General features: G+C 39.7%; 1 protein-coding gene and 29 non-coding genes across 30 annotated transcripts in view; 1 reads left to right on the top strand and 29 right to left on the bottom strand.

Moving 5' to 3' along the window:
- Nucleotides 1–27465, top strand: part of LOC129767683 (low-density lipoprotein receptor-related protein 6) — a 111857-nt gene that overhangs the window by 36874 nt on the left and 47518 nt on the right. The window lies entirely within an intron of this gene.
- On the bottom strand, nt 18890–18961 carry Trnap-ugg (transfer RNA proline (anticodon UGG)). The gene has a single exon. It is a non-coding gene; the product is annotated as a tRNA-Pro (tRNA).
- Nucleotides 19280–19351, bottom strand: Trnap-ugg (transfer RNA proline (anticodon UGG)). The gene has a single exon. It is a non-coding gene; the product is annotated as a tRNA-Pro (tRNA).
- Trnap-ugg (transfer RNA proline (anticodon UGG)) lies at nt 19670–19741 on the bottom strand. Its single transcript has one exon. It is a non-coding gene; the product is annotated as a tRNA-Pro (tRNA).
- Trnap-ugg (transfer RNA proline (anticodon UGG)) lies at nt 19981–20052 on the bottom strand. The gene has a single exon. It is a non-coding gene; the product is annotated as a tRNA-Pro (tRNA).
- On the bottom strand, nt 20304–20375 carry Trnap-ugg (transfer RNA proline (anticodon UGG)). The gene has a single exon. It is a non-coding gene; the product is annotated as a tRNA-Pro (tRNA).
- On the bottom strand, nt 20465–20536 carry Trnap-ugg (transfer RNA proline (anticodon UGG)). The gene has a single exon. It is a non-coding gene; the product is annotated as a tRNA-Pro (tRNA).
- Nucleotides 20627–20698, bottom strand: Trnap-ugg (transfer RNA proline (anticodon UGG)). The gene has a single exon. It is a non-coding gene; the product is annotated as a tRNA-Pro (tRNA).
- Nucleotides 20788–20859, bottom strand: Trnap-ugg (transfer RNA proline (anticodon UGG)). The gene has a single exon. It is a non-coding gene; the product is annotated as a tRNA-Pro (tRNA).
- Nucleotides 20949–21020, bottom strand: Trnap-ugg (transfer RNA proline (anticodon UGG)). The gene has a single exon. It is a non-coding gene; the product is annotated as a tRNA-Pro (tRNA).
- Nucleotides 21111–21182, bottom strand: Trnap-ugg (transfer RNA proline (anticodon UGG)). Its single transcript has one exon. It is a non-coding gene; the product is annotated as a tRNA-Pro (tRNA).
- On the bottom strand, nt 21421–21492 carry Trnap-ugg (transfer RNA proline (anticodon UGG)). The gene has a single exon. It is a non-coding gene; the product is annotated as a tRNA-Pro (tRNA).
- Trnap-ugg (transfer RNA proline (anticodon UGG)) lies at nt 21731–21802 on the bottom strand. The gene has a single exon. It is a non-coding gene; the product is annotated as a tRNA-Pro (tRNA).
- Trnap-ugg (transfer RNA proline (anticodon UGG)) lies at nt 21894–21965 on the bottom strand. The gene has a single exon. It is a non-coding gene; the product is annotated as a tRNA-Pro (tRNA).
- On the bottom strand, nt 22055–22126 carry Trnap-ugg (transfer RNA proline (anticodon UGG)). The gene has a single exon. It is a non-coding gene; the product is annotated as a tRNA-Pro (tRNA).
- Nucleotides 22216–22287, bottom strand: Trnap-ugg (transfer RNA proline (anticodon UGG)). Its single transcript has one exon. It is a non-coding gene; the product is annotated as a tRNA-Pro (tRNA).
- Trnap-ugg (transfer RNA proline (anticodon UGG)) lies at nt 22378–22449 on the bottom strand. Its single transcript has one exon. It is a non-coding gene; the product is annotated as a tRNA-Pro (tRNA).
- Nucleotides 22538–22609, bottom strand: Trnap-ugg (transfer RNA proline (anticodon UGG)). The gene has a single exon. It is a non-coding gene; the product is annotated as a tRNA-Pro (tRNA).
- Nucleotides 22698–22769, bottom strand: Trnap-ugg (transfer RNA proline (anticodon UGG)). Its single transcript has one exon. It is a non-coding gene; the product is annotated as a tRNA-Pro (tRNA).
- On the bottom strand, nt 22858–22929 carry Trnap-ugg (transfer RNA proline (anticodon UGG)). Its single transcript has one exon. It is a non-coding gene; the product is annotated as a tRNA-Pro (tRNA).
- Trnap-ugg (transfer RNA proline (anticodon UGG)) lies at nt 23020–23091 on the bottom strand. The gene has a single exon. It is a non-coding gene; the product is annotated as a tRNA-Pro (tRNA).
- On the bottom strand, nt 23180–23251 carry Trnap-ugg (transfer RNA proline (anticodon UGG)). Its single transcript has one exon. It is a non-coding gene; the product is annotated as a tRNA-Pro (tRNA).
- Nucleotides 23340–23411, bottom strand: Trnap-ugg (transfer RNA proline (anticodon UGG)). The gene has a single exon. It is a non-coding gene; the product is annotated as a tRNA-Pro (tRNA).
- Trnap-ugg (transfer RNA proline (anticodon UGG)) lies at nt 23501–23572 on the bottom strand. Its single transcript has one exon. It is a non-coding gene; the product is annotated as a tRNA-Pro (tRNA).
- On the bottom strand, nt 23661–23732 carry Trnap-ugg (transfer RNA proline (anticodon UGG)). The gene has a single exon. It is a non-coding gene; the product is annotated as a tRNA-Pro (tRNA).
- Nucleotides 23821–23892, bottom strand: Trnap-ugg (transfer RNA proline (anticodon UGG)). The gene has a single exon. It is a non-coding gene; the product is annotated as a tRNA-Pro (tRNA).
- Nucleotides 23983–24054, bottom strand: Trnap-ugg (transfer RNA proline (anticodon UGG)). The gene has a single exon. It is a non-coding gene; the product is annotated as a tRNA-Pro (tRNA).
- Nucleotides 24143–24214, bottom strand: Trnap-ugg (transfer RNA proline (anticodon UGG)). Its single transcript has one exon. It is a non-coding gene; the product is annotated as a tRNA-Pro (tRNA).
- Nucleotides 24303–24374, bottom strand: Trnap-ugg (transfer RNA proline (anticodon UGG)). Its single transcript has one exon. It is a non-coding gene; the product is annotated as a tRNA-Pro (tRNA).
- On the bottom strand, nt 24463–24534 carry Trnap-ugg (transfer RNA proline (anticodon UGG)). Its single transcript has one exon. It is a non-coding gene; the product is annotated as a tRNA-Pro (tRNA).

Genomic DNA, 27465 nt, shown 5'->3' with positions numbered 1-27465 from the left:
TAGTTCGACAATGTCGTAGCCTTAATTATTTAAAATAACTTTTTAGAACAAAGCTTTTTTCTATCTTTGAATACAATCGATTTAGCGCTTTTTCCTAAGTTGCATTACGGTCACCATGAAAAAATGTTTTTTGCTCTAACTTTTATATTTCAAATTCTACATCAAAACTGTCTTCGTATGACTTTTAGAGCTTATCAAGACGAACATTTTGCGATGCAGAACTCATCAATGTCTTAATCCTACTCAAAGTTATTGATGGTTTTTCACCCAAAAACTCAAGATTTCAATTTTAATTTACTCAAACACAAAAAATAACATAGTTTTGAAAATCACACATCATGTAGAGTGAACTATGCTCTTTGAAATTCCACCAATAAACTTTATTTCTGTTCGCCCCAGAAAGAATGACAAACAATTGCAAAGAGCGTATATTTTGAGAAGAAATATCAATAACTTTGAGTGAAGTTGAGGTATTGACAAGTTTTGCATCACAATATGTTTGTACTAGTAAGCTCTAAAAGTTTTTCGATGACAGTGTGTATGTAGAATTTGAAATAAAAAATTAAAGCAAAAAAATAGTTTTTTTCATGGTGACCCTTACACAGCTTAAAAAAAGCGCTATATCGGTTATTTCAGAAGATAGAAAAAACTTTGTTCTACAAAGATGTCTCAAATAACTGGGATTACAACATTGTCGAACTATGTTTACCTCTATCTATAAAGATAAAAAAGTTAGATTTTTCATTTCATCGACCCTTTTTTGATAACATGAAAATCAGCGCTCTATCATATGTAAAAACTTTGTCGAAGACGGTTTTCGTCTAGTGAATAACTGTCGAACTTTTAATGCTAATTTCCACTTAGATGCACCTCCTGGACCATTGTGCAGTGGTTTAGAAGTGGCACATATACTTTATGACATTGACATTGGACATGGGATATCGATCAACGCACTGAATTTCAGACATTATTTACAATAAAACCCATTCAACATTCAACGATTGATTGATTGGTTCTGGAATTCAGGCTGAAATTATAAATTCAGATTCCAGATTCGGAATTGAGATTCATATCATATGCTTCGATACCAGCTTTTTATCCAAGTAAGGTCTGGGCTATAGAGCGGCCATCCACTGTTTTCCTTTTAGCTCGAACAGCAACATGAGGTCGAGCGTTGTCATGATGGAATACTATCGATTCGTGTCTGTTCACATAATCTGGTAGAACTTTCCATTGATCCATTGATTGTGTCTTCACACCCTTTTCATCACACCAAACACAGGGCATTACTTTGGTATTGTGGATATTCGGCTTCTCTCGCTTTCAATTCGTATTCTGGAATTCTGGATTTCAGATTCCGTAATAGGTAATAGAATAGATTCCAGATTTCAGATTCCGTAATAGGTAATAGAACAGATTCAAATTCAGATTCATATACCAGATTCCATATTCAGTTTTTAGATTCATATTCACATTCACATAGAATTTAAGAACTTGTTTGAAAAATGAACCAATCGCTGACATAATGCTTTGCAGCTATGGAGAGTTTCGTTCATCATTTTTCTCCACTCCTGTTCCCAACCATTGAAGCTTGAAGCTTTGCTTTAAGAGACTCATTGCGATTCAATGTTTCAACCTAAACTAACTTCAAGTTATTAAAAATAATGCGGCGATTTTAATGCCGTCTGGTTGAGAGTTCTTCTGTATTTTTGTATCGCACGCACACATCGTTGTTGATTCTCGGCGTTGCCAAAGGTGGATTGAAGTATTTAAAAAAAGTGGATTAGTGGAACAGGTGGAACAAAACATAATCGCCTGTGACCGAGAGTGTGTCAAGCACGGAGAAGACCGCCGCGATAGGGTTCGCGATGAATACTCAGTGCAATGTCATTTATTCATATAACTTGAGAGTTAAATTGGGAAATCATCCCAATTTTCAAAATTCTTCCCGACCATAATAATATTCTTCCGACTATAATTATCCAAGAAGTCCACCATTTTTCAGTCCAAACTCAATAAATTCGATTTCATGAACCGTTAATGTGGTCAAAAATTTTCGGAATCAATTTTGCTCTGATCGAATTACGAAAACTACCTTCCACCAACGAAGGGTCCCCAACGATCATCAACAATAACACCACCAAGACAAAAAAAGGTCCACGCGCTTGCCCCGCATCGCGAACGGCGGCCACCACGAGATATTAACCCCAGTGCCAGCCAGAAAGTAACATCATCGCCTGTACATAAATACATAAATAATAATCAAGCCATATGGGGGGCTATGAGAGTATCGAGTACTACCAGGGCGCGCGTGAGAGCGAACCGAGGAAGTTGACCGGTCGCCGATGACCATGATGATGATGATGATTATTATTCTGATGATAATAATGAAGGCAACGGAAAATGAGAAGAAACAACAAAAAAAAGTTTGGCCCCGCTGGCTAAAAATGGAAGTTCCGAGGCAGAAGAAAATCGTGAACTACCTATCCCAATCTTCTCGCGTCTTCAGAAACCACGGAAAGGAGGAAACAAATCATGCGCAGAGCCAAGAACGAACAAGAAGTGCATGGGCGGGTGAGGAGGAGAAGAAGTCCACGATGAATCATCATCGTGTGGTGTATTATATATTATGCGCGAAATAAAAGTATGATCATCATCACTTAACTTGTCTTGTTATGTTACTCATTATTCTACATTTCCTTCATATCGTGCTTCTTGGCGCGGTTTATCTCTCGATGGTTGTTTTTTTCGTTGTGTTTTTTTCATGGTCGGCCTTCTCTCTCTCTCCATTTGGGGAGTAGACTGTTATTTTTTTCTTGACTGCTTCTTCGATTTGATGCTGTTCTCACTCACTAAAGAAAATATTGTACCGTAGGGCGCTTAATGATTTTGGTATGAATGTTAACGGTTTGGTTTCAGGAGGGTACAAGCCGTTTTAACTTGTTAGAATCAATCCAAGTCTGGTACTGGTACTGTGACGTTGCGTGTCCAAACCGATGGAAGCCTTGTCGAAAACAACGCAAGACACAAAATTTTGAGTGTTAATACATCTTTGGCGGCTGAACGAAGTAGTGCGATAATCACTTCATTCGAAAGATAAGATGTCTTCGAGTTATATGCTTGTTTCGTATTGATCCAGAAGCCTGTTTCAATTGCTTAAAAATTGATTTCAAAACAAACTATTGAAATAACAAAAAAATAATATATATGGGTCATGATTGTTCTGCGGATGATGAACGACGAATTGTATCATTGGCGATGGGTCCGATAGCGGACAATAGAATAATGCGGGGCAAAGGTGCGCACCTAACTGTTGCCGTCCAATAACTCTTGAAATAAAAGCAAATAAAATTCCGTTTGCTTACCAAATTGTAACTATATATATTACCTTCAAAACGTAGTACAAGCATTTCTCGAGTTGTGTTTGTAATTGGGCAAAACCCTATTTTAATAAAAAAAGACAAATGCGCACCTTTGTTACATAGTGGGGGCAAAGATGCGCGATGTACGGGGCAAAAGTGCGCACTTATTGAATTGAACTTTTGAGATAATTTATACCAAAAATAAATGCTTTATCATCATCATTATTAGAGTGTGTAAGCATCGTCCAGTAGGCAGGAGGGGGTGTTCTCTGGTTTTTTATGGGTGGAGAAGAGTGGGAGTTGTGGTCGAATATTGGAAATTTTTGGAAGGGAGAAGACTGACAATATAAGATATCCGAAAATGTTCAACATTTGAAACAGAATTCGTTTTTATTGACAAACTAGCTGACCCGGTGAACTTCGTCCCACCCACAGTTGATATATTGATATAAATCATTTCGAACACTCAAGTTCCCACAGAAATTATTTTTAAGTACGTAATCTATACTCGCGGTGTATAATTTCTTTTTTGACAGATAAGCCTCATACAGACTAAGACGCATCAGTTCTGATACTGACTGTTTAAATCCGTTTCTCCGTTCTTGAGTTGAATCGTGAGGAACGGATACCGAATCATTTTTATTTATATAGATCAAGTTTATAAATACATAATTACCTTCACTTGATTTATTTGAAACTCATAGTTGAGAAAAAAACAATATTTATTTGAAATTCAAAACATAAAACATAAACGAAACATAACCGTTATTGAATTGAATGCATGGTGAAAATAAAAAAGTTTTCATTTGAAATTCATTTTGAATTATTTTTAAGCAATTGCTTATTTTTTTTCCTCATCTTAGATTTCGGTTCTGAGGATTTCGACACTTTGCCTTGGAGCACTGTTGTTTCGTTGAGCTATTGTGGGGTTCGAAGAGACAAACGATGGTTCCTCTTGAAGCTAGAATCCCAATCTCTTCCTGCCAATTTTGCAACTTGGTTGGATTCGTGCTGGAGGTTGTTGGCTTCCACAAAATCAAACGCCAGGCGCCGTAAATTTTTGTGAGTCATACCATAGGAAGCTTTGTCCAGTGCCCTGCAGTGGTTCACCAGATCCTCAGTTTTCTTCTTGTGGGTCCCGTTAAAAATTTTGTTGAAAACATTTCATAATTTTTTTTTTCAGAGCAAAACGCTAGTGCGAACTTTTACCCCACAGCCACTGCGCACCTTTGCCCCACAAGCAATTTTTGAACTAATCGAATTTTTAAAAAAAGCTCTTTAACTTTTTCACAAAAACGAATACGCAGTATCATCTACTATAGAATGAAGGTTTCCTTGACAGTGTAGTTTCGAACTTTCCAGTTATTTTAGGTAAGTAAATCGTCATCTCCAAAACGGAAAAAATTAGATCAAAACATCGCAAAACTCTTTTTAACCTCATAACTTTCATGAAATGTATCTTGTTTATATGTGTGAGCTGCTGTTGTAATAATGTATCAAACGAATACACTGTTGTCGAATTTTTATGCTCGTTTGCTGCAAAAAGGCCAATGCGCACTTTTGCCCCGTGCGCACCTTTGCCCCGCACAACTTTACGGAAAGTTTGATTACGTGTTGGTGTAGAAACTAATTCACCATATCAAAAAACCGTCTTGTTTAATGAAACCAACAGTATCAATATTGAATGATTCCAATTGGTGAGGTATAATTTGCGATGGCTATTTCCAAAGAAGAATCGATTCCTGCAATGGATATTCGGGCGGACCACTGGTTTGCACTGAAATGGATCATCCTGGTTTGTACACCAACGTTCCTAAACACTTCGAGCGGATGTATGCAGAAGCTTACTGGGTTTTCTCTTTCAGGACAATTCTCTTTTAGTTATCCCTTTGGTTTCAGCCAAATGAGAACCATTTGAGAAACCAACACATCTTGGTGGTGTCGGTTGAACTTAGTGCTATGACGAACAATTCAGTCGAAAGATAAAAGGAGTGATGTTTGTTACTCATTGGCCCTAAAATTTGTATCGACAGTTAAAAAATTTCTCTGAAAACGAAAGCATGAAAGGAGCCTGTTCAAACTGTTCATAAGACATGTAAGCAATTTCAGAAAAAAATTGAAAAACTTTTTTTTGTATCTACTGCTCGCATTGCTTCACTTTCTGGAGTGCTTCGCCGATTACCATTTTTACGATGTCGTACGCACGATCTCCACTTTTTTGGGTTGCTTCAGCGTTTCCACGCCGTGATACATTCTGTAACAAAGCGTTGGACCTAGCATGGGACCCCGTGCTAGTGGGACCCCGCCTAAACATTTTTCAGTTTGTGTCTCCTATCTGTATTGTATACCAGGAGCCGATACTGGGAATCTTCTTGAATGGCTCTCTTGAGTAGAGAAAAAAAATCGCAAGGCGCAAGGTCGGGAAAACACAGATTGTGTGGAATTGGTTCAAGCTTCAGGTTTTTAAGAGTTTCTTCAGTTACACGTCATGTGTGTGAACGACTGTTGTCGTCTTGCAAGATTATTGCCAGATCTCCAATTAACGATACGCTGATGATGAATTCGCCGGTAATTTTGAATCAAATCTTCGACGAGTTTGCGACGATTATCGTTAAAGACGGTGACGTCCGTTGCGTGTTTTGTCAACAATTAAGGCTTTTCTAGGTTGGAAATCACGAATTTTTGTTACTCATCGATACCTACAGATTCACAGTAGACCTACCAACATTATCCTAACAGTAAACAGTCTGTAAACGACTATGAATCTCACTAGGATTCACTTTCTCATAGTTGCGTTGACATAGCACCAGGAAACGACACCATACTCCTATTACTCAAAACAATTTAAATGAAAGCAACGCCTTCAAACTTGTACGGAAAAGGGGGAGCCTTCCCCTCAACCCACCAATTCTTACTATATAACTCCCGATATCGCTTCCCTCCCCTCATGTAACCAATCCTACTTATCCATCGTTCTCGCGTACCCCCTCTGATGTCTCCACTCCCACGTTTGGGTTCGTTCGGACAATGCACCTGGCTCTGTTACTTTGAGTTAGGTGAATCCCTGAAGGTCTTCAGATCATGCTAAATCTGACCAGATATACCTCCGTAATCGGAATTTGTTATGCTAGACTGAATAAATTGCCGGAAGCACACAAACGATATTGTTGCTGATAAACATTTCACGCTGGTGTATCGAGTCTATGTCCCATCCCATAACGTGGAATTGGGGGGATCACAACTGAAACGGGTTTGACGTGCGAAACTATGAAGAGTGAGTAAGTTGGCAAAATCTAAGTCTTTCATTGTTTCGGACATGTTTAGTTTTTAAATCTATTTTTACACCCCATACCTTCCTGTTAAACGGAGTCCTACGTTAAAATGCGTCTGTCATAGGAACTCTCGTTCCTGTTTATATGTGTTTTGGGGATACGAGATGCTACGGTGTTTTCTCGGTTACCTTTTCAGACCACCCTTCATTTACCTCCGCCGCCGCGTACTGGAATATATTCCAGTATTCTATTCATCACAGTGCATAGTGGGCTGGCAATGGCTGGCCAAGCAAAAAAAGTGTCGTTAAATGCGGAAAAACATGATATTTATATAATTTCGGGATGCTGAACACGAATCTGGGGTCCGTCTTTTATTTGGGTCGTCCATAAACACCGTTATCCATTTTTTTGGATTTCTTGCCACCCTCTTCCATGCAGTATTTTTACATATTTTTCTATATAATTGTATGATCTTTGAGCACAAAGTCATTGAGTGTTGAAAAAGATTACGTAGTTTCTGGACGACCCCTCAAATCAAAAATATCCTGCAAAATATTTAGATTGCAAATTAATACAATACAGTTAGTTAAAACTTATTCGACGTTGAATTGTGTGGAACCGAATTTTGAGCTGATATCTATTTTGAACGAATCGTAGACACTGGAACCACCACCGTTGCAACTGAAACTGAAGAAAAGCGGTATTGCCACGAATGTTCTTTGGTTTTTTGTTTTTTTTTCTCATACAACGAACTAAGTGCCTACCCATACAAAAAAAACCTGCAAACGGCTATTGTCCAATCAGTTTGTGTGATAGCGAATCATGTTTAACTATTGAAAAGGACTGAATGTTTTCAATTGATATTGTTATTAATATGCTCTGAGTGACATTGGTTTGATAAGATTTCGATTTCATAAATATTTTTTAATTTTACCCTATTTTTGTTCCTTTTTAATCACACACTTTTTTATAACTTTTTAATGGTAAATTTTGTGATGTTTAGCCCAGATTTATATTTCATCCTCTACAGATTACTGTGATACGAAAATTTTCATCATTGGATTATTATGATTTTGATTTAGTTGAATCCTAGAGAAAATTTGAATATTAAAAAAAAATATTGTGATTGCTATCGCTTATCTCACTAAACTAAACGACAATTCGCGCAGTTTTGCGCAGCATCGAACAGTGTTCAATTGAAAGCTTATATTTTAACCTAAATTTCAAATCTAGTCACAACCGCGGCAAACTGCGACAACAAAACTTCTAAGCTGGTTTCTACAGAAAATGACAATTTTTCATGATTTTTTATGGGTCAGGCCTACTATGATCAAATTTTACAATATTTAATGAATTACTAGCAGACCCGCCGAACTTCGTCCCGCCCAAAATTATTGTTTTGATATGAATTTTTTTATAAACAAATTTCTAAACTTTTTCTCATCATAACATTGTTCTATGGGCAGAATACAATAAACACAACAAAATAAAGACAACTCAAATCGAACCATTCCTTCTTCGAGTTTTGCGGTTAACAACACATTTGGCCTTCCATTTTTGACGTGGGACTACGTCTAACCGGAATGTATGGGGGGTAAAATGAAAACCTAAACACAGAACAGCAGGAAAAAATGAAAGGTTCCGAATGCTTATAACTCGAACATTTCTTACTGGATCGGAAAGATGTTTGCATCAATTGATAAGAAATATTTCTACGCTTCTATCGCAATTAATAAAATGTTATTTTTCATTAGATAAACAATTGAAAAGCAGTAAAATGGTAAGCGTTATCTAAACGCCCTAACTGCCTCGTTTAGATTGGCCCGATTTACGGTTTCCCTAACACAGCCATCAAAACCAAGCAGCCTTGGAGTAATCGGCATTGCAAACACATGGAAGTAGTGATCCCCGATTTTTGAAATTAATCGTTCATCAGCTAATCGAATAGTTTTCAGCAGTATGCTATTCGATACGATTAATCGCCACAAATAATCGATTAATCGATTAATCGTCACACTGAGAGAAATTATTAGTTAGACCAATATTTCTCATTTGCTACAAAGCCATATGGAATCAAAAAAGTGTTCATTCCGCCTGAAAATCAATTATTATCTTTTACGCTCCCCTAAAGTCGTAAACGAAGCTTAATTCGCGTTGACGGCATTGAGCATCGTTTACGAACTTAGGGGAGCATCAATGATAATGATTGATTTTCAGGATGAAACTGCAGCGGCCGTACGTATTTTTCTCTCTGAGTTTGGATCGATTAATCGACGCAAATTATTCGTTCACTTCGATTATTGGTTGTGCAGTATTCGTTCGATTAATAATCGATTTCTGTAGGAGGTATTCGATTAACCGATTAATCGAACGATTATCGGGGATCACTACATGGAAGTAGGGGGTATTTTTGTTCCGACTGATATGTGTTTCCCTATCATAGACTTCAAATCCATGGAGCGTAGGAAATTGGCATTGCAAATTCATGCAGGTCGGGGGTATTTTTGTTTCGACTGAAATGTGTTTGCCTAACACAGACTTCAAAACCAAGATGTCTGGGGAAATCTGCTTTGCAAATAAATGCAAACTGTGAGTACTTTTGCACTCGCTTGCCTTTGTGCAAACTAGAACATGTTTCCGTAACACGGTGTCCTAAACTTTGGGACCTGGGTAGATCGTACAGACACTAGAGGCGAATGAACTTTCAGGTTTAAATCCTCCATAGGATAAAAAGGAGAAGTTAAAGTTGTTGATTTATGCAAGCCGGAGGTACTTCTGCACCCACATGTTTTCTTTGCACTCCGAAAAGTCTTTTCCTAACACGGATTAGGCTAAGGTTACTTTGGATAGGAGTACGCACCAAAATTTGAAGCTCACGAATTCGAACGAAGCAAAGGGGTAGCAATGTAACCACAGCAATACAACTCAATGTGGTTGTTTACTTTCACTATTGCATACAATTCGTACGATCACTTTACTGCATCCAGTGTCACCACCGCCTTACAAGAACGGGTACGAACATAACGCTTAGACTCGGTTATTTAAGATTGCATTGAAGGTTATGCCTTCATATCTTCTGCTCACTGAAATGATTGCTAAGCTTAGGTAGTCCCATTTCAACCTTGCGGTTATATTATAGATATAACCCACCCATTTTATTTATATAGATAGTTTCTCGAATAACTTTTCCTCTGACGCCAGAAAAATCCAAGCTATCATTGAAACTACAGAGCGTTTCAAAGTAATGTACTGTCTTTCAAACATTTTTCAGAAAACGTCAATATGCAAAGCTTTGAAAATTAATCAAAAAATCAGATTTGATGATAGTGCGCTCAAATGTGGGATTTAAGCACTTGAATATTATAGCAAGAAAGGAAAAATACTACGAAACAGCTGACGCCAATTTTGTATTTTGGCTGATGGCCAGCGATTCCCCACTGTGCAGTAACTATAGAACCGACCTTTCTGGCCTTAAAAATCATACAATTTTTTCTCCATCTCCTGGTGACTTTCACTATTCAGAATTCGAATCACCGAAACTTGAACAATGAGAATGGATTGCAATTTCCAAGTGAGTTATTTTTGCAATTTCGCTGGTTAGAACTAATCACGGAAAGCAATTACGAAGACTAGGACTTCCGAAGTTCAATCAAAAATCTCATTAAAAGTTTTTATGGAGAATCGTGAATAATCATATAATTCAAGTTCAGTTTGTATTTAACTGTTTTATTTCAATTAAGAGGCTTAGAATGGAAGGGGTGTAAGTGATTTGAACGATTTCTCTTCATCAACTTTCTCTTTAGTTAATAACTCAACTGCAAAAATGTTCCGATTTGAGTTTTCTAAGAATCCGATAGATGAGGTGCTGGCCTATCTTTCACATTGTCAAATACAGCTGGGAATGAGTTTGCAGCTAAGTTATGATTAAAAGAGAGAGTCGATGTGGAGAAATCGATGATGCCCCTTTCATTTTGAGCCCCTCAATTGGAAATGATAATAGAATCCACACATCATTATTTATTCACAAATCACGTGAAGTTATTATTTCTTTTCAGAATATAATTTGTTTTTCATACATTCCTAATTTGTATGTGTACACTCGACACAAAATTGAAGGATCACGGTGAAACCTTAAATTATATTTGTAATTTCTGAAAGCGTTTTTTATTTAGGTCGAACCGATCTAAATTACCGTATATTCCGAAGAAAACTCCAAAATACTAGTATGGCTATCCCTGTTCGGTAGAGATTCCGAAACTAGAAACTTGTTGCTTCAAAATGATGTGCATTCCATCTCCATCTCATCTGGGTGAACTGTAATGATAGCGACTTTTTTTCCCAATTCTGCATAGGATTGGTCTATCCCAACATGATCATGTCGGGTCGGATAATTTATAGTCAAAATTCTGTTTTTCTTCCTTCAAATATTTATATCTTGACACAAATGACATACCGAACGGGTCATCTTCCAAAATTATGTACACCTGACGAACCTGCAACTAGAGCCTCGCACCTCGCATCGTCCCTCTCCAGAGTTTCGTTCCACCGGAAAACGCTGAATTAGCCATAAAACCATTTCCCAGCGCGCAGAGAAATTAGCCCAAGCCCAGGTCGGTCGGTGTTTCTGTGTGGTCCGCTCGTTTGCCGGTACTTCCGAAAGCACAGAAATTTCCATTGCCTCATTCGCAACAAGCGCCCACCACAGACGAGACGCGGATGCCCAAGCACCTAGCGAGAGAACAGTCCGAAATTCCGTGGAATCGCGGCGTGGCCAATGGCAAAAGCAGACGCGTTTCGTCTGTGTGTATGTGTGCGTGTACGTGTCCGTTGGAAGCAGGAAAAAAGCAGTTGTGAAGATATCATTTTTTATCTCTTTAACAAGTTTGAAACCAGATAATTAAGTTGGCTGACGGTGCGCCAAGCACTAGTGTGGGGTGCAAAGTTTGGGGATTTTTATTTAGCTTGTGTGGAGAGAGAGAAAGTGTTGCCAGATCTGCTCGCTCCGTGTCCGCGATTTCACCGTGAGTATCCGCGAGGCTCTACGGCAGTCCGCCCGTTTAGAGCCCTGATTGATGTCTCAGTCATTCCCGTAGTGATTGAATCGAAAACAGCACGAGCTCCCACATGGGCTCTCCTCCTCCGAAAAGGGAACGACAGCTTTTGCAGGATCATTGCGGACGAAGGTATAAAAAAGCCACTTTGCATAAACATAAACACGGCGCAACCGTTTACTGTGTCGTGAAGGAAGAAGGGAAGGAAGGGCTGTCGGGGTTGGGGTTCCACGGAGGTTCTCTACGCCTCATCTCAATGCCCCGCGCCAACAGAGCAGAGCGTGTAAAGTCGATAACACAAACAAGGCATAAAAGTTGATACCCGCCGTTTCGGTTCCCGTCGCCGTCTGATCCCGTATTGGTCGTTATTTCTCGGGAGGAACCAAATTGGGTATTCGTGTTCCCCCTTTGCCAACCAGCCGGTGCCAGCCGTCACGGTGGAGAGGACGACGTAAGTGGAAGAGAGAGGGAGAGAGAGACGGTGAGGTCGAGAACCAGTCAGCCAACTTGTTAGCCATTGAAGCGCGCTGTGGCAGCTGCCTGTTGCCCTCTCGAGAAGAGAAGGTGTCCGAGTGGAAAAACGACTGACCCCAAAGAGGTGTACCAACGGACAAGAGATGGAAATAAAATACAACACCACCAATCCTCCAGTGGTCGGGGCGATTTGCATCGGATTTGGTTCTGGATCGAGTCAAAAGAGAGAAGATGTTGTGCACTGTTGAGGGATGAGGTGTTTAGTGGGAACGGGGGGTTGGGTACCCCCGAGCTGTTCCATCTCAAATCAGCAATCATCAGACATGACTGGTCCTCTTTAATTTCATTTCTGCATGAATACATTTTTTTACAAAAATCCACTCGAGTGAACAATAAATTGATAGCAAGAGGAACCGGGACTTAGCTGGGAACTTTACTAGTTTAAAAATTTCCTCACATCTTCAAAAAAGCTTACATAGAATCACATTCTGAAAACACATTGCTCTGATAGGAGAAAGGGAGCCCTCTTGTGAAGCAAACTGGGATGGAGGCGTTCTTAATGAAAAAAAAACATTTGGTTATAATTGTAATACCTTTTCTTACCTCATAATAACTTGGTTAGCATCTTCCCGAGAAAATCTCCTCAAATTCATCAAATTTATCGAGAATCTCTCCAAAAATTGAAAATCAATTATGGAATCTGTATCAGAGATCAAGATTTTGATAAAATTTTGTTAAAATCAAATGCTAGAATCTATAATCGAGATCGTCAAGTTGAATCTGCAACCCGAAAACTTGAATTCGGAATATAATTTACAAATTCGGAATTTGGAGTCTGTATCTGATAATTTGCATGTAGAATTTCTTCTCCGAACTTGGGATCGGGAATCTGTACCTATAATTTGGAATGTTATCTATCATTTGTGTGACTGTTTACGTGCGATTTTATGGCTTGAGCTATTGGTTTATGTGATTCAAGTCCCGATTTCGTAAATGACGCAAAAAGAGTCACACAAACGAGGATTTTCATAAAAAGATCGCATAAAAACAGGTTTGCCTGTATCTATAACAAATTCATTCTAAAAACTCATTCTAAAAAAATTGCTTTTGTATATTTTTTTCGTACAAAAAAATCTCTAATTTTGTTCAAATCACGTAGAGAGTTTTGATTCTTTTCGTCGGTTGACGTACAGTCGAGTTTTTGTGAGAGGTTTGGATCGGAGAGCATATTTTGATTGTACGATAGCTGACGGATGGAGGCAGGCTGTTTTGTTTGTTCGAGGCAGACGATTTCGGTCACGGCAAGGCGGAGCGGACGGTGTAGCCACGCCGGTGCAGTTCTATGTCGTTGTTTACTTCTCGCAGTTGCGTGAGATTTGTGCAGCCGCATTTTCGCGCGAAGTTGCATTCAATCTAAACGACATTCGACATTCTAGAGTTTTAGAAGATCCAATAGTTTTAGAGGTTTTTATATATCTAATATTGTCTTCGTATGTACAAGCGGCCATAAGATTTCCATGCAAGAATATTCAATGTAGTGTGCGTTTCGACCATGAGAATGTTACGGAGGTCGAGAGAAAAGTTTGAATTAACTTACATTTGTCTCTTTTGCTCACCCATGTTTTTTCTTGGGATTAGTAGTTCACCTTGAATGTCAGTGAGTTCTTCTTGTATGTATCTCCTTTTCGTTTTTTTTTGAATAGAGGATTGACGTTGCTTCTCCTTCAATTATGTCATTCTAACCCTTACTACAAGAACAATGATTTCTTTAATAATTGCTCGACTGATTACTTGAGAAATTGTTAGTTTTTATTACAAATCCAAATCGCAGGTATCAAGTTTTCTTTTTCGAGGTTCAAATATAAATTGCAAGACTAGGTTCAAGATGCTAGAGCCCCAATTCGGAAAACTTCCGTGATTTCCGTGTATTACAATGGAAGAGCATGACGTGCGACTAGGCACAAGTATTAAGTCCGATCCGAGTCTGATAAGACCTTATCAGGTGACCCTTCAATATATTCAATCTTCAAATGCATTTGATTTTCGAGTTTTTGCTCCGTTGAACAGAGGAGACTTTTCAGGTTACCGTTCAGCTGCTACGAAATGCATTTGATGTTCGAGTTTTCGTTTCAACGAGTAATTGGGTCCACGCTTACAAAATTAATTCACTTACCAGAGTTATGATCCTTTTGCAGAGACCTTTTCAGGTCACCCTTTAATATCTTCACGGCTACGAAATGCATTTGGTTTTCAAGTTTTCGTTTCGTCAAGTGATCTCTAGTTTGCGTTAGCATAATCACATCACTTACCACAGTGAATCCTGATTATTACCCCTTCCCACTAACAAACTATCCCTTCCATGATAAACGCTAGGGAACCACGCTATAGAGGCGACCCTTCTGGCCTTCGGGCGGCGAATATCATACTAACATTCCTACCCTTCCCCTGGTGACTGTAAGGACGTGGCCGGCGTCGTTATTGATCATTGAAAGCTCGAATCACCGAAAATTGCATAACGAGAATGATTTGCTAGTCCCAAGCGTCATTCTGTGTGTTCTTTGTGCAATTTGGTTGGTTCAGGTCAATCACGGAGAGCAACTACGAATTGTACAGTCTACCCAAGCTCAAGCTCAACTCCTATATCTTCTTCTATCTATACCCAAAAAAAGGATCGCCAGATGTGTTGATAAGAGCAGAACTCGAGAAAGGAATTGTCCGATTTAGGGCTGTCTTTATTATATCATATTTTCTGTATAAAACATTTATTCCATGTAACGGAGAAACATGTTATTTACAAGTGGTTGAAAAATCTTGAACGAGAATTGTGTCTGAAAATAATCTGATATTACAGTTCTGCGATTGGATCCATGAACTTGCTAATAGTAAGAAAACGTGAATGTTTGAAGGTATTGATAACAAAAAACAAATTTTTGGCGGGACGAAGTTTGCCGGGTCAGCTAGTTTCTAATAAACAAAACAAAACACTATATTAACACATTTTTGTTCAGTCAGCACTGCTCTGGCAGACGATTTACTTTTCTTAGTTTTTAGAGGATGGATTGGGAAGGTTCAGTTATCGAAAGGTTACTGTATATTTATTGTATTCCCCTCAGAACAAATATAATAACTTTTATAGACGTATATCAATAGTAAAATAACCGCTATTGCACTTCACGTTATGTAGTTCATTTACTCTATGCGTTAATGACTGCATAGAATTATTAAAATTACATTCTATCTATAAATATAAGCATGCACATAAGTATACCATAGCAATAGACGATATGACTTATAGATACTCCTCTCATAAAAAGTATCAAATAATTTCTGGCGAGTCCAGCTCGTCATTGTCAGTTTGTTCAGAAAAGTTTATGACAAACTGGACTCGTCATTTCCGTTCAAGCGGTTAAGCAAAGCTGCTGTGTGTTACATCAGTATTAAGAAAGACTGTTGGCAGCTCGCTGACTGGAGCGAGACTCTGCTGTAGACATTGAAAACGATTCTTAACAGGCTTCAAGACAGTTTAACATGATATTTAGTGATAATTCCCATTGCAATCGTGGAACAGAACAGCCAGATTATAGATCATTCCAAAAATTTTAATAAAAAAATCACAAAGGAAAATTTTCGAAGATTTGGAAGAGGAGAAAAAATCATGCTCTTAAATGTATTAATATTATTCAGTTTATTTTTTTGAAAATAAAACATGTTTACTTGTTGAGAAATTGAGCCTTCATTTTTCAAAGGGCTCATACCTTTTTCCAACTACGATGGTTTTGATGTACTTTTACCAAGTATCGGGATGAATATAATAACTATGTGAAAGGATTTAACTATTTCTGGAAAAATTTTGACATTACTCTCACCTGCATTAGAGCTTCTGGTTTCCAAATGGGGACTAGACGTTGCGAAGTGCACGTATCAGCATACTCGTGCATAGTCTTGTCTCGGGAACTGTCGGTCATTCGTGCAGGTGCTAAGACTGACCGACTTATGCATGCCGGCCTGCAGCAATTCTTAGCACCTCATTTAACCCCCAAAAATCCTTGAGTTACTCGGTACTTGCAAATTTTGCGACCATGGCTCTCTTCCGGATTTTAGCGACATCGATGATGGTGACTTGTCGATCACTCTTTTCGTAAATAATTATATCTGAATGATTGTTATGGATCGAGGGGTCGGCCTGAATAATGCGATCCCAATACAGAGTGAATTTTTTTAATTTTCTAGATTTTTGTGAAAAATTCAAAACTCAAAATCAAATCATAATTTGAGAAATTTAGTATTAGTAGATGAAAAAAAAACCGAGAAGGAAATGTGTTTTGAGTTAGAAAGGTTTCATCTCGAGCACGATTATTTAGAACAGTTAGATTGTTCACGCAGAATTGTAATCAGGTTGTGTTTCTAAAAACTGGCTGTATCGAATTGTATCGCACTTTACGAGTTACGTTCCAGTCTCTGTCCTACTTATTTTTTGCATCATGCTACAAACAGATTTCCAGGAACAGATTTTTCTCAGACACAAATCCTCGCTATCTGGACAATAGACCATAGTAGTATGGATAAAAGAGACAAAGTTTAATCCCTATTATCTCATCGTTTGTCGCTAGGGTACAATCAGTTATAAGTGCTCTCAGAGATTTCGAACCGTATCGCCTCGGAATGGATTTCTGTTTTGTCACATAGTCGTGTGGGAAGCATTAATGTTTTGTCAACTCAAGTGTCGTACATCCCATCATCATCTACCCATCCTTCATCCATCAAAACCGACAGATGTGTCACTCACATTGGTATCGGTTACGAGCCATGGCGAGGGCATTGTACCTAATGTCTAAAACCGGATGAAGGCGAAGAGGAAAAAAGAGGCACATGAATGTCACTTATTTTAATGACAACCGTATAGAAATCATCAAAATAATATTATCAGCACCATTTTCCGGTTGTTGATAGAAACGAAACTAACCTCTTTTTTTCTTTCCATTTTAGGTAAGTGCTAAATTCTGAGGAATCAAAATCGTTGAACATTTGAAGATCGAAATGCTGGTAACTATTTTTTAAAAAAGGCCATGGATCTCGCCATATTGTATTTTCTTGAACAACTATATTATACATGTGAGCAGGGAATACGTCGTCAGATCCAATTATTGTAATGGTCCGTCTTATATATTGCTGAGAACTGAGTGTAATCCTGTGCCCCTTACGCACATGAACGATCTCTGTGGTGAGTGATGCTAGCACTTTTAAACACCTTTTCTCGTCTCACTTCAGTCCTCTAACTATCTCAGCGTATAGATCGCCGCCCGCCAGTATAACTGGCATGATAATAGCGGGTGCAAACTGTACGTGGTCCTTTTGTCCATTTTTTCAGCCTCATAACAAAACAATGGAAAACAACCACTCTCATTATGGGGTATACATATGACCGCGCCGATGCTTAGCAGACCAGACTGTCAAGAGTGGAGATCGGGGCATCGGGGTGGCGACGTCGATGATTGTGATTATTATTTATCGCCCGGAGGGCGTGTCATATTTCACACCTGACTGAGTCCATACAGTCTGTGGAGGAGATCCCGGGCAGAAATACGTGTATAAGAGTCTGGTGAAAATTGAATACCCTCGAACGAACCCGAGAAGATGGATGTTGGTGGCAGAGTAGCGGAAAATTTTCGAAAAGGTGTGAAACGTACGAAAGAACTTTATCGGCGACTCAGAGAAGCATTATGTTCACTCTTCTCCACCAGCAACGTCCGTTTCTAAACCCTTGCGAACAACGGTGATTTAGTTTTCAACCTCTCGACAAACTTGAGAACATGTCATCACTATCACGAGCTTCACATTAAAATGAAGGATATGAACTACATGAAATAATCAACTTTTAAAATATACCTTCAGGTCAGTGCTAGCAATCATTCTGACGATCTTGAAGAGTGCTCAATGTGTTCAAAACAAAACATTCCGGGCTTAACCGGGATTTGAACCCAGGATCTCTCGCACCCAAAGCGAGAATCATATCTTGATCATATCTTCAAGTAATTAAAAGGATATTCGGGCTCAACAGGGATTTGAACCCGGGACCTCTCGCACCCAAAGCGAGAATCATACCCCTAGACCATTGAGCCGTTTGATGTTTTTACTGTGCACTTGATCACAGCTGCTAGTGACCATTCCACGATTTAAAAATATCTTGAAGTATTTAAAAGGATATTCGGGCTCAACCGGGATTTGAATCCGGGATCTCTCGCAACCAAAACGAGAATCATACCCCTAGACCATTGAGCCGCTCGATGCTTCCACTGTGCAGTCGATCACAGCTGCTCGTGATCTTACTCATGATCTTAAAATAGCTCAATATGTTCAAAAAGATATTCCGGGCTCAACCGGGACCGCTCGCACCCAAAGCGAGAATCATACCCCTAGACCATTGAGCCGCTTGATGTTTTCACTGTGCAGTCGATCACAGCTGCTCGTAATCTTACTCATGTTCTTAAAATAGCTCAATATGTTCAAAAAGATATTCCGGGCTCAACCGGGATTTGAACTCACAGCGAGAATCATACCCCTAGACCATTGAGCCGCTTGATGTTTTTACTGTGCACTTGATCACAGCTGCTTGTGCTCATTCTCACGATTTAAATTGAGCCGCTTGATGTTTTTACTGTGCACGTGATCACAGCTGCTTGTGCTCATTCTCACGATTTAAAAATATCTTGAAGTATTTAAAAGAATATTCGGGCTCAACCGGGATTTGAACCCGGGACCTCTCGCACCCAAAGCGAGAATCATACCCCTAGACTATTGAGCCGCTTGATGTTTTCACTGTGCAGTCGATCACAGCTGCTCGTGATCTTACTCATGTTCTTAAAATAGCTCAATATGTTCAAAAAGATATTCCGGGCTCAACCGGGATTTGAACCCGGGACTTCTCGTACTCACAGCGAGAATCATACCCCTAGACCATTGAGCCGCTTGATGTTTTTACTGTGCACTTGATCACAGCTGCTTGTGCTCATTCTCACGATTTAAATTGAGCCGCTTGATGTTTTTACTGTGCACGTGATCACAGCTGCTTGTGCTCATTCTCACGATTTAAAAATATCTTGAAGTATTTAAAAGAATATTCGGGCTCAACCGGGATTTGAACCCGGGACCTCTCGCACCCAAAGCGAGAATCATACCCCTAGACCATTGAGCCGCTTGATGTTTTCACTGTGCAGTCGATCACAGCTGCTCGTGATCTTACTCATGTTCTTAAAATAGCTCAATATGTTCAAAAAGATATTCCGGGCTCAACCGGGATTTGAACCCGGGACTTCTCGTACTCACAGCGAGAATCATACCCCTAGACCATTGAGCCGCTTGATGTTTTTACTGTGCACTTGATCACAGCTGCTTGTGCTCATTCTCACGATTTAAATTGAGCCGCTTGATGTTTTTACTGTGCACGTGATCACAGCTGCTTGTGCTCATTCTCACGATTTAAAAATATCTTGAAGTATTTAAAAGAATATTCGGGCTCAACCGGGATTTGAACCCGGGACCTCTCGCACCCAAAGCGAGAATCATACCCCTAGACCATTGAGCCGCTTGATGTTTTCACTGTGCAGTCGATCACAGCTGCTCGTGATCTTACTCATGTTCTTAAAATAGCTCAATATGTTCAAAAAGATATTCCGAGCTCAATCGGGACCTCTCGCACCCAAAGCGAGAATCATACCCCTAGACCATTGAGCCGCTTGATGTTTTTTACTGTGTTCTTGATCACTGTTGCTTGTGATCATTCTCACGATTTGAAAATATCTTGAAGTACTTAAAAGGATATTCGGGCTCAACCGGGATTTGAACCCGGGACCTCTCGCACCCAAAGCGAGAATCATACCCCTAGACCATTGAGCCGCTTGATGTTTTCACTGTGCAGTCGATCACAGCTGCTCGTGATCTTACTCATGTTCTTAAAATAGCTCAATATGTTCAAAAAGATATTCCGGGTTCAACCGGGATTTGAACCCGGGACCTCTCGCACCCAAAGCGAGAATCATACCCCTAGACCATTGAGCCGCTTGATGTTTTTACTGTGCACTTGATCACAGCTGCTTGTGATCATTCTAACGATTTGAAAATATCTTGAAGTATTTAAAAGAATATTCGGGCTCAACCGGGATTTGAACCCGGGACCTCTCGCACCCAAAGCGAGAATCATACCCCTAGACCATTGAGCCGCTTGATGTTTTTACTGTGCACGTGATCACAGCTGCTTGTGCTCATTCTCACGATTTAAAAATATCTTGAAGTATTTAAAAGAATATTCGGGCTCAACCGGGATTTGAACCCGGGACCTCTCGCACCCAAAGCGAGAATCATACCCCTAGACCATTGAGCCGCTTGATGTTTTTTACAGTGCTCTTGATCACAGTTGCTTGTGATCATTCTCACGATTTGAAAATATCTTGAAGTACTTAAAAGGATATTCGGGCTCAACCGGGATTTGAACCCGGGACCTCTCGCACCCAAAGCGAGAATCATACCCCTAGACCATTGAGCCGCTTGATGTTTTTTACTGTGCTCTTGATCACAGCTGCTTGTGACCATTCCACGATTTAAAAATATCTTGAAGTATTTAAAAGGATATTCGGGCTCAACCGGGATTTGAACCCGGGACCTCTCGCACCCAAAGCGAGAATCATACCCCTAGACCATTGAGCCGCTTGATGTTTTTTACTGTGCTCTTGATCACAGCTGCTCGTGACCATTCCACGATTTAAAAATATCTTGAAGTATTTAAAAGGATATTCGGGCTCAACCGGGATTTGAACCCGGGACCTCTCGCACCCAAAGCGAGAATCATACCCCTAGACCATTGAGCCGCTTGATGTTTTTTACTGTGCTCTTGATCACAGTTGCTTGTGATCATTCTCACGATTTGAAAATATCTTGAAGTACTTAAAAGGATATTCGGGCTCAACCGGGATTTGAACCCGGGACCTCTCGCACCCAAAGCGAGAATCATACCCCTAGACCATTGAGCCGCTTGATGTTTCCACTGTGCAGTCGATCACAGCTGCTCGTGATCTTACTCATGTTCTTAAAATAGCTCAATATGTTCAAAAAGATATTCCGAGCTCAACCGGGACCTATCGCACCCAAAGCGAGAATCATACCCCTAGACCATTGAGCCGCTTGATGTTTTTACTGTGCTCGTGATCACAGTTGCTTGTGATCATTCTCACGATTTGAAAATATCTTGAAGTACTTAAAAGGATATTCGGGCTCAACCGGGATTTGAACCCGGGACCTCTCGCACCCAAAGCGAGAATCATACCCCTAGACCATTGAGCCGCTTGATGTTTTCACTGTGCAGTCGATCACAGCTGCTCGTGATCTTACTCATGTTCTTAAAATAGCTCAATATGTTCAAAAAGATATTCCGAGCTCAACCGGGACCTATCGCACCCAAAGCGAGAATCATACCCCTAGACCATTGAGCCGCTTGATGTTTTTACTGTGCTCGTGATCACAGCTGCTTGTGTTCATTCTCACGATTTAAAAATATCTTGAAGTATTTAAAAGAATATTCGGGCTCAACCGGGATTTGAACCCGGGACCTCTCGCACCCAAAGCGAGAATCATACCCCTAGACCATTGAGCCGCTTGATGTTTTTTTACAGTGCTCTTGATCACAGTTGCTTGTGATCATTCTCACGATTTGAAAATATCTTGAAGTACTTAAAAGGATATTCGGGCTCAACCGGGATTTGAACCCGGGACCTCTCGCACCCAAAGCGAGAATCATACCCCTAGACCATTGAGCCGCTTGATGTTTTTTACTGTGCTCTTGATCACAGCTGCTTGTGACCATTCCACGATTTAAAAATATCTTGAAGTATTTAAAAGGATATTCGGGCTCAACCGGGATTTGAACCCGGGACCTCTCGCACCCAAAGCGAGAATCATACCCCTAGACCATTGAGCCGCTTGATGTTTTTTACTGTGCTCTTGATCACAGCTGCTCGTGACCATTCCACGATTTAAAAATATCTTGAAGTATTTAAAAGGATATTCGGGCTCAACCGGGATTTGAACCCGGGACCTCTCGCACCCAAAGCGAGAATCATACCCCTAGACCATTGAGCCGCTTGATGTTTTTTACTGTGCTCTTGATCACAGTTGCTTGTGATCATTCTCACGATTTGAAAATATCTTGAAGTACTTAAAAGGATATTCGGGCTCAACCGGGATTTGAACCCGGGACCTCTCGCACCCAAAGCGAGAATCATACCCCTAGACCATTGAGCCGCTTGATGTTTTTACTGTGCACTTGATCACAGCTGCTTGTGACCATTCCACGATTTAAAAATATCTTGAAGTATTTAAAAGGATATTCGGGCTCAACCGGGATTTGAACCCGGGACCTCTCGCACCCAAAGCGAGAATCATACCCCTAGACCATTGAGCCGCTTGATGTTTTTACTGTGCACTTGATCACAGCTGCTTGTGACCATTCCACGATTTAAAAATATCTTGAAGTACTTAAAAGGATATTCGGGCTCAACCGGGATTTGAACCCGGGACCTCTCGCACCCAAAGCGAGAATCATACCCCTAGACCATTGAGCCGCTTGATGTTTTTACTGTGCACTTGATCACAGCTGCTTGTGACCATTCCACGATTTAAAAATATCTTGAAGTACTTAAAAGGATATTCGGGCTCAACCGGGATTTGAACCCGGGACCTCTCGCACCCAAAGCGAGAATCATACCCCTAGACCATTGAGCCGCTTGATGTTTTTTACTGTGCTCTTGATCACAGTTGCTTGTGATCATTCTCACGATTTGAAAATATCTTGAAGTACTTAAAAGGATATTCGGGCTCAACCGGGATTTGAACCCGGGACCTCTCGCACCCAAAGCGAGAATCATACCCCTAGACCATTGAGCCGCTTGATGTTTTTACTGTGCACTTGATCACAGCTGCTTGTGACCATTCCACGATTTAAAAATATCTTGAAGTATTTAAAAGGATATTCGGGCTCAACCGGGATTTGAACCCGGGACCTCTCGCACCCAAAGCGAGAATCATACCCCTAGACCATTGAGCCGCTTGATGTTTTTACTGTGCACTTGATCACAGCTGCTTGTGACCATTCCACGATTTAAAAATATCTTGAAGTACTTAAAAGGATATTCGGGCTCAACCGGGATTTGAACCCGGGACCTCTCGCACCCAAAGCGAGAATCATACCCCTAGACCATTGAGCCGCTTGATGTTTTTACTGTGCACTTGATCACAGTTGCTTGTGATCATTCTCACGATTTGAAAATATCTTGAAGTACTTAAAAGGATATTCGGGCTCAACCGGGATTTGAACCCGGGACCTCTCGCACCCAAAGCGAGAATCATACCCCTAGACCATTGAGCCGCTTGATGTTTTTACTGTGCACTTGATCACAGCTGCTTGTGACCATTCCACGATTTAAAAATATCTTGAAGTATTTAAAAGGATATTCGGGCTCAACCGGGATTTGAACCCGGGACCTCTCGCACCCAAAGCGAGAATCATACCCCTAGACCATTGAGCCGCTTGATGTTTTTACTGTGCACTTAATCACAGCTGCTTGTGACCATTTCACGATTTAAAAATATCTTGAAGTACTTAAAAGGATATTCGGGCTCAACCGGGATTTGAACCCGGGACCTCTCGCACCCAAAGCGAGAATCATACCCCTAGACCATTGAGCCGCTTGATGTTTTCACTGTGCAGTCGATCACAGCTGCTCGTGATCTTACTCGTGATCTTAAAATAGCTCAATATGTTCAAAAAGATATTCCGGGCTCAACCGGGATTTGAACCCGGGACCTCTCGCACCCAAAGCGAGAATCATACCCCTAGACCATTGAGCCGCTTGATGTTTTTACTGTGCACTTGATCACAGCTGCTTGTGACCATTTCACGATTTAAAAATATCTTGAAGTATTTAAAAGGATATTCGGGCTCAACCGGGATTTGAACCCGGGACCTCTCGCACCCAAAGCGAGAATCATACCCCTAGACCATTGAGCCGCTTGATGTTTTTACTGTGCACTTGATCACAGCTGCTTGTGACCATTCCACGATTTAAAAATATCTTGAAGTACTTAAAAGGATATTCGGGCTCAACCGGGATTTGAACCCGGGACCTCTCGCACCCAAAGCGAGAATCATACCCCTAGACCATTGAGCCGCTTGATGTTTTTACTGTGCACTTGATCACAGCTGCTTGTGACCATTCCACGATTTAAAAATGTCTTGAAGTATTTAAAAGGATATTCGGGCTCAACCGGGATTTGAACCCGGGACCTCTCGCACCCAAAGCGAGAATCATACCCCTAGACCATTGAGCCTCTAGGCAAGTATTGTTTCATTTTGTCGTTGTTTTTAGGCTTGCTTTGGGTGTATGTTTACAGATGAAAACAATAATATTATTCACTATTGCATAAGCATACGATTTTGATCGTTTGTTTTGTTTTATTTTCATCGCTCCACTGATTTAAGGTGTGGTGGAGAGAGTCTATTTATGGTATTAAAAATTGTTTTGGAGTGTCCGAAAATACCTTTACTGCGTCGTTTGTTTATCCGTTATTTTTTTCGCAATGGTTTTCGGGGAGTCTCGTGTTGAAATTGCATTTTTGTGACATTTCAGACAAATAAAAAACAATTAATTACAGAAATCTCTACGACAGATAATGATTAGCTTCGAATCTTGCTCCGCTCCGATGGATAGTTTTCTCCTTGTCAGTTGTCCATATCTTTTGCGTGCGGGATCAGATGGGTACTCTGACGGGTTCCACTTATCCTGTGCGTGTGCACGCGCGTTCAATGGATAAATACACTATAATTTTCTCGTAGATTTATCATCGCTTACCGGTAGACAGCTTTCGCGCCGCAGCCGCCGGCTTACTGCAATGGATATTAATCGCATAATCATTAGCTGACGAGAGAGAGGATTGAGATCATGCGATGGAGCGAACTGATATGGCATAAATTGTAGAGTTATGAGTAAAATAGGTACACACCATCGATTGCGAGATGTAGGACGCCTGTCGATCAAGATGTCTAATTGATATCTGTTAACAAAGCGCAGTATGTCCCATTGAGGCAGAAGTGGCAGGGACGGTTTGCTCAGATTATCATTTCCGAACCTAATCAAGAAACGTGAGACTGAGATTCAAAGCAGTGTGTTGAATCGACCCTGGGAAAAAAAGATATTAAACTGAACACCCCTTTCGACACGAATCTGTTTTTCACACATTTCATTGGAGGTTTTCCTGCCACACAGTTGGGTGATGCAAAAGAACCACATCTAGCGCTGAGACATGCTGACTATGAAGTGTTATTACGCGAGATACTCGTTCAGCACGTATCACTTCTTGAAATGCACTCAACGGGGGATGACAGAAGGCCGATGATTAAGCGCCTATATGATGTTGTGCTCGCAAATTGGGTATCATACCGAATCCGTACAAGTGTGGAAACTGTGGGTCGGGGGTGAAACTGATACTGTGTGGCACGTTAGAGGGGTAAAAGGGTTCAAGAAAATAAACCTAGTGCTGGGTTAAGCTAGATATCATAGCGTATCATGCGGCAGCTGATGCATCAACCGATCGAATGACACATGGCAGCATGCAATGCTGACTCGTTTGTTGATGTAACAAGAGTTTTTTTATTCCATTTTTTTTATTCATTCCACGTCAATGAAGATTTGAAATTAAACAGGCACGATGATTACTACTCAATAATGTCTACCATTGAGATTTTTTTCTTGATGTCATTTTGTTCACAAATTGCACAATTTTTAAGTTGGTCAATTCTGGAACTCTTCAATAACTAATAATCCCCAAGATATTCCATGTTGAACCGACTGGTTTTCATTTTTTTTATTATTATTCGATTTGCATGTCTATCATTTAAAGATTTTACTTTTATCGTTTCCTTAAAACTATCGTACAAGTTTATCATTGTATAATTTTTTTTATTAGTTCAGTTAATATTAATTATTTGATAGCACTGCGTTTTTATCATGTTATGCAATTCTTTAGCTACCTCTTTGGTTACTGAGAACTTTCAAGCGTTCTTAACATTCAATTCCTCCAATTTCCAAGTTTTTCATTCATTCTAATTATCGGATTTCTGTCTAGAATCTTTTTTTTTTTAATTTTAGCTCAAATTAAAAATTTCACCTTTATCCTTTTCTACCGGTTTATAAATTTTTATTAAATTATTAAATCTTCATTCTTTTCTCTGAAACTTTTTTCGATATTACTAATTTCTGTTTCAATTCACTACTCCATTTCCATAATTCAAACAATCAACTGATGGTTAACCCATCATCTTCTCAATCATTTTCCTCGTCTACGTTTTCAATTTTCCTTATAAATTTGGCTGCTGTATAGTTCAAATTTGGTGTGGCCCGCCCGGCCGAGTTTCGTCAGGACGAATCGATTCATCGTTGATTCCGTTGAAGAAGTACTAATTTTATTTACTTATTTTCCCCTAGTTTTTCCTTAGCTGGCCAATTAAAGAAATCTTGATTTCCTCAGTGGTTTAACCTCTGAAGAATTTGAATATAATCAAAATCATAATACGGGTGAACATAATTTTTGAGTTCACTCTCTCAATTTTGTTATTCTCAATCCTTCAAACAACTCACAGTTCATTCTATAGTTGAGTTCATTAAATAATATTAACGCTTCATTCAGGCACGATGATTTCTACTCAATAATGTCTACCATTGAGATTTTTTTCTTGATGTCATTTTGTTCACAAATTGCACAATTTTTAAGTTGGTCAATTCTGGAACTCTTCAATAACTAATAATCCCCAAGATATTCCATGTTGAACCGACTGGTTTTCATTTTTTTTATTATTATTCGATTTGCATGTCTATCATTTAAAGATTTTACTTTTATCGTTTCCTTAAAACTATCGTACAAGTTTATCATTGTATAATGTTTTTTATTAGTTCAGTTAATATTAATTATTTGATAGCACTGCGTTTTTATCATGTTATGCAATTCTTTAGCTACCTCTTTGGTTACTGAGAACTTTCAAGCGTTCTTAACATTCAATTCCTCCAATTTCCAAGTTTTTCATTCATTCTAATTATCGGATTTCTGTCTAGAATCTTTTTTTTTTAATTTTAGCTCAAATTAAAAATTTCACCTTTATCCTTTTCTACCGGTTTATAAATTTTTATTAAATTATTAAATCTTCATTCTTTTCTCTGAAACTTTTTTCGATATTACTAATTTCTGTTTCAATTCACTACTCCATTT

This window comes from Toxorhynchites rutilus, chromosome 2 (assembly GCF_029784135.1).
Source record: "Toxorhynchites rutilus septentrionalis strain SRP chromosome 2, ASM2978413v1, whole genome shotgun sequence".
NCBI lineage: Eukaryota > Metazoa > Arthropoda > Insecta > Diptera > Culicidae > Toxorhynchites > Toxorhynchites rutilus.
The sequence above is the reverse complement of the archived record's forward strand: the minus strand, read 5'-3'. Positions and strand labels throughout refer to the sequence as shown.